Raw genomic sequence first — 8,873 nt, forward strand, 5'->3', positions numbered from 1 at the left:
CCAAGCACACCTTGCTCAGCCATCTTGTCATATAAAAAAAGCCTCCTTTCGTCTTGCATGCAGTAAGCTCCAACAGAAACTTCGAGACATCCAGAACAAATGGTGGCTCGACCTGGCAGAAAAGACACAACTATGCGCAGATTTGGGTGACCAAAGAGGATTCTATGAGGCCCTGAAAGCAGTGTACAGACCCACACACCAGGTTCAAAGCCCCCTACTCAGTGCAGATGGTCAGCTGCTTCTAACAGATAAAACCTCCACCCTGAACCGATGGTCTGAGCACTTTCAGACTCTCTTCAGTGCCAACCGTGTAGTCCAAGGCTCAGCAATTCAGCACATTACACAACAACCGGTGAAACATGAATTGGATGCAGCCCCTACTATGGGAGAGATACTCAAGGCCATACAACAGGTGAAAACTGGCAAGGCAGCTGGGGTTGATGGAATTCCACCTGAAATCTGGAAGCATGGAGGTCAAGCACTCCATGCCAAATTCCACGAGCTTGTTGTGCGTTGTTGGGAACAAGGGGAACTACCACCAGATCTCCGTGATGCAGTCATTATCACCCTGTACAAGAAGAAAGGAGAAAAATCAGACTGCTCAAATTACCGAGGTATTACTTTGCTCTCCATTGCTGGTAAAATCCTTGCAAGAATACTTCTGAACAGATTAGTACCCACTATTGCAGAAGATCTTCTACCTGAAAGCCAGTGTGGTTTCAGAGCCAACTGGAGCACCACAGACATGGTGTTTGTTCTCAGACAACTGCAAGAGAAGTGTAGGGAACAGAACAAAGGTCTCTATGTAACCTTCGTTGACCTCACCAAAGCTTTCGAACTGTGAGCAGAAAAGGCCTGTGGCAGATCTTGGAACGTTTAGGATGTCCCTCCAAGTTCCTCAAAATGATCATCCTGCTACATGAGGATCAGCGTGGACAAGTCAGATATGGCGATGCACTCTCTGAGCCCTTTCCAATAACCAATGGTGTGAAACAAGGTTGCGTTCTTGCACTAACTCTATTCACAATCTTCTTCAGCATGATGCTCCAAAGAGCCACAGCAGACCTTGATGAAGAAAACGGCATCTACATCCAATATCGTACCAATGGAAGCCTATTCAACCTAAGGTGACTGAAGGCCCACACCAAGACCCTGAATCACCTTGTCCATGAGCTGCTTTTTGCTGATGATGCCGCCCTTGTTGCTCACACAGAAGCAGCTCTGCAGCGCTTAACATCCTGCTTTGCAGAGGCTGCTGAGCTTTTTGGGCTGGAAGTCAGCCTGAAGAAGACGGAAGTTCTCTACCAACTTGCACCTCAAGAAGTCTTCCATCATCCTCACATCACCATAGGCAATTCAGAGCTTAAGTCAGTCCAGCAGTTCACCTATCTGGGAAGTATCATTTCCTCAGACGGTAAGATTGACAAAGACATAGACAACAGGCTAGCAAAGGCATACAGAGCCTTCGGAAAACTCCATAAAAGAGTGTGGTCCAATAAACACCTGAAGAAAAGTACAAAGATCAGTGTCTACAGAGCCATTGTACTGTCTGCTCTTTTATATGGGTCTGAATCCTGGGTCATCTATCGCCACCACCTGCGGCTTCTCGAACGCTTCCATCAGTGCTGCCTCCGTTCAATCCTAAACATCCACTGGTCTGATTACGTGACCAATGTGTCTGTTCTTGAACAGGCAGGGGTCAGCAGTATCGAGGCCACGCTGATGAGAACGCAGCTGTGCTGGGCAGGGCACGTCTCCAGGATGGAGGATCACCCACTGCCTCCCAAAGATTGTGCTCTATGGTGAACTCGCCACTGGCTGCCGCAAGAGAGGAGCCCCGAAGAAGAGATACAAGGACTCCCTGAAACAACACCTCAGCCTTGGCCATATTGACTGCCACCGATGGTCCACTCTGGCCTCCAATCGGGATTCAGGGAGACACACCATTCACAACGCTGCTGCTTCCTTTGAGAATGCACGGAGAGTCAGTCTTGAGGAGAAAAGACAATGCAGAAAGAACCTTTCCTTGCCAATGTCACCCAGGGAGACGTTCCGCTGTGCCTTTTGTGACCGGACCTGCCTTTCCCGTATTGGCCTTTTTAGCCACCAGCACGCTTGCAGCAAGCGTGGGTAGTGCCCTTCTCAAATCTTCGTTCACGAAGCCTAGCCATGATGATGATGATGACTAACACTGAAAAAAACCCACCAAACAAACTATACTAATAGAAATACTATAAAAGTTTGCATGATGTTTCAGAAGCAGAATATAAAATTTGTTTGCTGACAGCAGAATGGAGATTACAAAGAAGAAGAGCAAGTGAGATGCTCCTTTTTTGGTCCAACCTACATTTGCCTTTCTCTCCCTGCTATAATTCTCCTCTGGTCCTTATCTATGTTGTCTGGAATTACACCAGATGTCCCAGAAAGCTGATTTCTAAATAATTCCTTAGCAGATGCTCTCAGCCATAGCTCTGTTACTGAAAAATCACAGGGTGTAGGGAAAAGGTGAAGCAGGATAAAGCACAAGTGTGGCTAATCCCTCCAGAGGGAACCCTCAGCTCTGAATTTCTCTCTGCTCTTTACAAAGGAAAGAAGAGCAGTGGTTCAAGTCCTCCTGGTGCCTCTCCCAGAGCTGAGATGCTGGGTCTGTTTTTACTTATAGCCTATAAATTAATGTATAGAAAACCACAAACTAGTCTGTTTTCAGAAGGGTCAGCACCCTTAGCTGCTGGAAGCTGGATAGAGGTAAGGTCAGGGTTTAGCTTCACCCTTGGGTCCCTGCCTTGATTCCAGGGAGATGGCAGGAAATGACCAATTTGTTTGCAAATCCTTAAGTTCCAATGATAGGAGGTGATGAAGCCACTAGAGCTAAGGAGATGCATGAGGATTTCAAACTGCAGAGTTGTTTTATTGAGGGTAAGATTGATGGACAGTGATCAGATATCAGCTGATGCCAGGAGTGTGGGTCCAGAGTCATCAGTGATACGAGTAAGGGCCAAACCAGCTGAAGAACTTGTCCCTGGTTTAATAATTCCCTACACACAGGCTTTCCCTCCAAGGATGGCCTTCCTGCTAAACTCTCCCTGTTGGAACCTGGATTTGTCAAATGGATGTCTCTTAGCTCTGGCCAGCACCAGGAGGCAAACCTGTTTCTGATTCTGAGTAGGAAGTCTGGAGTATATTTTATACAATTAAATATCTGCCCACAAAGTCCATTTTGTGGCTCTGCCAACTGTGCTGTTTGTACAGCTGCCAGGCTGAATACAACCGTGAGTTTTTTAATATATATGAATTTACTGTATGGATCAAGTATGTGACTCCTGCTATAGAATCACAGAATGGTTTGGGTTGGAAGGGACATTAAAGGCCATCTATTCCAACCCCTCTGCCATGGACAAGGACACCTTCCATGTTGCTCAGAGCTCCATCAAACCTGGTCTTGAGCACCTCAGGGGATGTGGAGTCCACAACTTGTCTGGGCAAAAAGATTTTTCCAAAGGATTTCTGCCTGGCATGAAGTTCACCACAGTTTGTGGTATAAGGGGCTGCAGTCCTAGGGCAGTGAGCAGCTTGGAGGGAAATGATGGAGCAGGTTTCTTGCTGGCACCAAAACATCCTTGAAGTAAGCTCCAAACAGACCTTTTATCCTTGCTACACAGGTGGGAAATACCACTTCTTTTTTACTATTTAATATAGAACCACTGTTTGGAAAACTTTGAGGTTTGCCCTTTTTATACCATGATCAGGTACATGTTCTGTCAAGGAGAAGACTGAGGAGCATGACATTCCTGACCAGCATTTCCTTCAGCTCAAGAGAGAAGTGCTGACAGTTCAAGCATTGCATATTCCTGGGAAGTTGTGCTGTAGTAAATGCTGAAAAACTTGGAGTGAAGAAGCTTATTTCAGTTTTGAGCTTCCGTTTTGGGAAGTGGCAAGAGATCGATGGAATCCTACAAACACACCAAACAGTGTTACAGAAAAGGCAAGAGGAACTCCTGGATCAGAATAAAGAAGGCATTCTGCTTTGTACCACTCTTTTATGATAACATTTACAGAGACATGAATGTATTGATGGGCCAGCTGTGGAAACAGCATCTACTGAAGCTGTCAGTCAAGTGCAAGGCTCAAATTCCTAGGAAACCTCTGGCAGCATTTAACCTCTGGCTGTGCAGATGTAAACAGCAAATGTAAACGTGAACTGTGATCCGTGGTGGCAGCAGGACTCACCTGGTGATCCCTGTACATTGTCACTCTCTGGCAAAGCAGTGACAGGGCTCTGAGTCATTTGTCATGACTGTGGGGTAGAAAAAAGTGTTAAAGGCTCTATTCAAGAAAAGCAACTATACTTCCTGTTTCATGCTGTAACAGCCCACTCGGGGTGGTCAGCAGGCCCCATCATTTCACAAGCTTGGAACTGAACTTTTTCCCAGCCACAGCATTAACTTGCCTGGCCCTGCCTCTGTTATTTAGCAACACATTTCACTGGGTCCAAACTTCTGGGTGGGAGTCAGGTCCAGCTTCAAACACCTCCTGCAGACACACGCACCGTGGGCTACTGCCATAGGTGGGTTTCTAAGCTCTTGTTGTAACCAGCAGAGATTGTCCAGTACTGGGAGGCCTCCAAGAGAGCAATTCAACCATCTCCTTGCAGCAGACACCTAGAGACAGCAAGGGACCTGCTCTCATGTCTCTGCTGACTGTGTGGACCAGGTTTGCACTGACACAGTGAGAGCTGGGATGGACACACAGACACATCTGCCATGCAGACATCTTCAGGTGCTTGAACTTGGACCTGAATTGCAGCCTTACCTGCACACTGTTCAGACAGCAAGGACTCAGGTGCCTAAATATAGGTGTCTAGTGCCATGTGGGGTGCTCTGGGTATCTGAGGACTCTGTGGAGGGCTGGCTGATGGGATATAGGACTTAAGGGAAACACAGGCTTTCCTGGAGAGGCAGGAGGAAGCAGGACAGGATGCTGCAGGGTGGCTCATGCTGCACTAGATGCCAGATCACAAACCACAGCAATGAGCTGCAGTTCAAACACCTCTCCTGGGTTATCTGCAGCAAGATCAAAGTCAGCATGAAACCCAGAAGTGGAGACACTTGGACTCATACATGGAAATGTGCACATGAAAAAGAAGGTGCTGTGTGAGTAAGGGGATGAGTTCCTCATGTGGATGAAGAAGACAGACTGGCAAGCACTTGCTGTATCCATCAAGGCCTCATGGGGAAGAGAGGCACAGAGCACCCTGAAAAACCTGGATATGTATAGCAGTTTTGCTGCTCTTAGTCCTAAGGTAAATGCAGACACTAGAGAGGTTGGTAATTTATTTGCTTTGCACATTTTGGCTGCTGATGGTAGTAAGCAAAGGATTAGCAATAACACCTCGGAAACATCAAAAGAGTGTTTTTGTCTTCTGCTGTGGCTGAAGCTCCTGGGCAGGTAAATATTAACATGATGTTTCTTTGAGCTTTTTACTAGCAGAAGATCAAGTACTCTGTGAGGGATACTAAGCAGAAAGTCCTGTGTTTAATATCAGAATATTTGCTTTCAAATAGGATTAAAGCCCAACTGAGTAAGGAAGCAGGAAAAATGTTTTCACTAGAATGCAGTTTGTCACTGGGTGTCTGGTTTTCATCAGGTTCAGCTCCAGGATCTGTGCTGCTCTTAGAATGAAGTCCCTTATAAAAATGCATCAGGGAGTGTCCCCACCAATTATCTGAGCTTTGGCCTTGCTACAAAGGTTGAAAATGATTGTTTTTAGATTCAATCCCCAAATCTTTCTTAATCCTTTGGCTACACCACTAGAACTAAGCCTGTTCTGAACTTTGCAAGGCAGCCGCTGTCACTGCCACCTGAGTGTTGCTAATTGCTATATTGTTTCTCCCTGGGCTGAATGGTTTCTTTCTAGGCAGTTGATTAAATAAGCAAAATTGATGGAACAGAGTGTTCTCTGACAGGAACCAAACCACTGCATTAAAACAATTGAAAATAGGTTTGTTTTTCCTCAATTCTATGTATGTGTGGCCAGTTATATTTTATACAGCTGGTTTCCATGCCCTGAAACTTCAACAGAGTGATGGTAACTTGCATTGATATTAATAACAGAGTCAAAATACAGAGTTAAAAGACTCTATATGCATTCAGGTTTTGAATGCAAAGGACTGAAGAGATGTTTCTGCTACTGAGATTTAAAAAGAACCCCAATATACCCACCAAACTGACAATCCAAACACTCATATGATTCTATTAAAAACACTAAAAAACTACAGTTATTCATATTTTGTTTGACTTCAGGCCTGAGTTAATTTAAGTGCATTTGGAATCCAACAGATGGACTTCTGACACTACATAGCTCAACATAAAAAGGAGAGCAAGAATAACTCACTGTATAATTTAGCTGGGGCCAAAAGCTCCAGATCTTCCTGTTGACAAGACTGGGACTCAGAATTTTCTGACCCTTGGCAGTGGGACAATCCTGCCTGTCACTACCACCTATGATCCACAGTGAGGGGATCTCTTAGGAACAGTTGGGGTTCTAATTGTTCCCTTTGGTTTTCTGACATCCAGTCTCCCCAAATTCTTCTTTTGCATGTTATTTTGCTAGATCAGCCTCTCTTCCTTCCCATCCTGAAAATAAGAGTTTTGTTGAGAAACTGTTAGAAGAAAAATATTCCTGTATACAGAATGACAATACAGTGTCATCTACCTCAAATTCTGTAATCTCCACAAGAGTCTTAGTGAAAGCCTCAAGCGAAAATTGATTTGGAAATGGATCCAGGTATAAATTTTTTAGTAGAGGGTGAGTTCCTCATAAAATCAGTATGTGTGTTCTCCTAAGGGGATCGTAAGAAGCTGAACATTTGGATGCTTCATTTATTTATTACAACCTCCTTCTGGCCTCACTTTTAGGGACAAAAAATGGATTCATTAATCATGAAAAAGTCAGAGTATGACCATTTTTGTCCTGAAGGAATACTGTGCCTCTTCTTGCCCACCTCCCACAGCATCCCTCCCCTCCCCCATTGATACACAAATATTTGTACTGGATATATGTACAGGACATGTTTCTGGAGGCAGCTGATGGTGCAGGAGATGAGCTTACCTGTGTCTGAAGGTCATTTGTATAAGTTAAATCATTTAAACCCCCCTTATGTAAAGACTCATTGTAGAGTTCAGTGGCTTCTTGTGACACTGACCTGAGGTCAGTTTGCTCGTGGCTGCAAGAATTGCACATTTTTTAATAAATGAGCTGACTTCACAGCTGTCCCTGGTTTTTCTAACTTGGCTGTAAGTCCCAGGTACATACATAGCCTCTATTTGCTCTGGAGAAGCCTCTTCTGTAATCATTGTCTCTGACACATAGTCTTCTCAAGAATGTTTGCATTATCAAAAAAATGGAGCTGGGTTCTTCTTGTGGTTCATTAACCCTTTTATCTTTCAGGACAAATGTCCCCTGAAGTTTAACAGAAAGAAAAGAATCCTGTTAAGAATCTCTGTATGGAGAAAACCCTAATTATTGTTCCAGAATGGTGTTGTTTGATTTATTCAAATATTCTCTTTTCCTTCCTCAGGATCAGTCAGGTTCAGAAACTGTCCATGGTGAATGAGAGAGAGGATTGCCAGTTCTCTTTAATATTTTAAAACCCAACTCATTCTCAAACAATTTAGTGGCAATAAAGCAGTGGGTGCCCAGGACTGCTGTTTATCAGACTAATCATTCTGGTACCATCACCTGGGTCCTCCTTGTGTCATCCTTGTATCTTAGAGTATTTTCTTGGTGCTCACTTGGCATGGTCAAGATGAGGATTTCACTCCCTTTCTGCAGTGCTTCTAGCAAGTTACTAACAAACCATGTCAGGTGTCATAGAGTGAGAATGGTTTGAGTTGGAAGGGACCTTGGTGATCATTCAGTTCCAAACTCCCCTGCCATGGGCAGGGACACCTTCCACCACGTTGCTCCAAGCCCCATCCAACCTGGCCTTGGACACTTCCAGGGATGGGGCAGCCACAGCTTCCCTGCCCAACCTGTGCCAGGGCCTCACCACCCTCATGGTAAAAACATCTGCATTTTATCTAGTCTGAATCTCCCCTCTTTAAGAGAGGTAATTTATGTCATGTGACAACGAAGTAACTTGCATGTGGGATTATATAATGTTACCATAAATCGACAATTAGAAACCCCTAAAACTCAATTTGTGAGCGTTAGTGGGCAGGCATTCTTTTGCATCAGCACTGGACACACAGGAGGATTGCTCCTCTAATCATGTATGTGCCCCTAGTCAATATTTACTTATAATTTTACACATTCACCAAACATCTTACATATTCGCTGCTTCTCTTATGAAGTTCATACATATGTTAATTAGTCCTAAGAAAGTCTTCAGAAGCCCTTATTTTGTCACTAGCGGTGTTCTGGTGGTCTCTTGGGGGTCTCTGGTGGTCATTTGGAGCTACAACTTTATTTGAACTTGTCCATTGAGCTTGTCCATTTTTGAGCTTGTCCATATTCAAACTTTTCCATACTTGAACATGTACATATTTGAACTTGTCCATACTTGAACTTGTCCATTGAGCTTGTCCATATTCCAACTTGTCCATATTTACAACTGGTTACCTATTTATTATATTTATAGCCAGTTCAGCACCTGTTGTCAAAAACTGGGTACTTATATTACCTCTGCTTTAACCAAACCACTCGGAAACTTTGCTTATCCCTCAACCGCCTTAACAGAAACTTATACTGTAAACACCAACAGAAAACTAGCAAGCAGTGGAGAATTATTGCTCTTATTTTCACATTGTAAAGGCCTATAGAAAATTACTGAGCAGTGGAGAATGCTCTTATTTTCACATTGTAAAGACCAGTG

The sequence above is a fragment of the Pithys albifrons genome, chromosome 5, assembly GCF_047495875.1.
Source record: "Pithys albifrons albifrons isolate INPA30051 chromosome 5, PitAlb_v1, whole genome shotgun sequence".
Lineage (NCBI taxonomy): Eukaryota > Metazoa > Chordata > Aves > Passeriformes > Thamnophilidae > Pithys > Pithys albifrons.